The sequence below is a fragment of the Heterodontus francisci genome, unplaced genomic scaffold (assembly GCF_036365525.1).
Source record: "Heterodontus francisci isolate sHetFra1 unplaced genomic scaffold, sHetFra1.hap1 HAP1_SCAFFOLD_59, whole genome shotgun sequence".
Classification (NCBI taxonomy): Eukaryota; Metazoa; Chordata; class Chondrichthyes; order Heterodontiformes; family Heterodontidae; genus Heterodontus; species Heterodontus francisci.
Genome location: NW_027140758.1, coordinates 1,486,709 through 1,488,337, shown reverse-complemented (window position 1 = coordinate 1,488,337; position 1,629 = coordinate 1,486,709). Strand labels below are relative to the sequence as shown.

Below are 1,629 nucleotides of genomic sequence, written 5' to 3'. Positions count from 1 at the left end.
TACATTTTTTAATCTAAGCAGATACTGACCCTCCTATTCCAGGAGCCTCAGTTTTGTTACCCAGCCTTTTATGTGGTAGTTTGTCAAACGCTTTCTTAAAATCCATGTAGACAACATCCATTGCTTTCCCTTCATCAACCATTCTGTTACTTCATCAAAAAAGTCAGTTATTTATTAATAGATGCAGTACTGAAACAGGCCCTTCGGCCCATCAAGTCTGTGCCGACCAACAACCACCCATTTATGCTAATCCGACATTAATCCCATATTCCCCATCACAGCCCCACCATTCTTCTCCCACCTACCTGCACTGGGGGCAATTCACAATGGCCAATTTACCGATCAATCTGCAAGTCTTTGGCTGTGCGAAGAAACCCACGCAGTCACAGGGAGAACTCAAACTGCGCACAGGGACTGAACACGGGTCGCTGGAGCTGTGAGGCTGCGGTGCTAAACACTGATCGCCCAAAATGACCGTGGCAGGACTCGAACCTACAATCTTCTGATAACCTCGTTAAACACACCGAAGTCAGACGCCTTACCCATTAGGCCACACGGCCAGTAGTGAAGGTTTGAAAAGGTGCTGAACCTCTCAGTTTTCGGTCTACCCAAACCAAGTTCAAGGCCTGAATAATGAACCAATTGCCTCATTAGTTCTGTGAATAATACAATGATTTAATAGACAAAGTTTTGAAACATTCCTGCCCATAAATCTTGATAACAGAGAGTGTGTGGATCTTTTGACTCAGAATGTTTAATGGATACAGTCCTCAGATCCTACAAGGAACCCCTGAACATCCACAGTAAAGATAGTGTGGATGAGGAAATGGAAGAGCCGGGAGCTGAAACTCAGGGACGGCCGAGCTCTCCTGTCATTGAGCTTGTGTGTCTGCTCTGCTCGCCGCACTTCCGGCTCTACTTTGTTTCCAATGAAAAGATGAAAAGGGCCGTTCGGTTTTCCTCTCACTGACAGCGTGTTTCACTCGGGTTAATATAACCCGGGACTTTTGCTGCTGAAATGAATTCTGCAAGGTCCCAGCAAACACACCGGCTCCCTCCTTTCTCCCCTCTTTCTATCGGATTGTTTTACCAGGGGGGGCTCAATAATAACAAACCCCCTGCAGGGAATGACCGCAAATTGAGCATCAAAATGGGGCAAGTGGGCAGCTTTCTGGGTTCTAGGTTCCCCCTACCCCGTCCCTCCCTCCAGTCCAAGCCCCTCTTCACTTTCTTTGGGACTTTGATGAGGGTGAAATGGGGAAAGTTCCCATTGATGTTTGAATGCTGAATTGCTGCAGAGATCTGCGCACGCGCTGTGTTGCCCCGCCCCCAGTGGGACATCACAATGAGGAGTGGAGCCATTGCGCATCCTTTCCCCAACCCAGTCTGTGAGGCCATTCACTCAATCAGGGGAAGATGCTTTAAATCAGCTGCTAATGGAGACTTCCCGGGCCCGGGGGAAGGGAACAAACAGCATCTGCTTCCAGCAGCCATTGCTTTGGGAGCGTGTCCGCAGATGTGCTCAGAGATTAGCACTGAGTGGTGGGAAGTTGAGGGGGAGTCGGGGAGTGTTTGTAACAGAAACTGTGGAGCAGGAGCTGCTCCTGGAACATGGAGTGAGCCGGGGAC

At 49.0% G+C, this 1,629-nt stretch overlaps 1 non-coding gene across 1 annotated transcript; it reads right to left on the bottom strand.

The window, feature by feature from the left end:
- Positions 1–471: 471 nt before the first annotated feature.
- Positions 472–560, bottom strand: trnar-ucg (transfer RNA arginine (anticodon UCG)). Its single transcript is given in 2 exon segments — positions 472–507; positions 524–560. It is a non-coding gene; the product is annotated as a tRNA-Arg (tRNA).
- Positions 561–1,629: the final 1,069 nt, after the last annotated feature.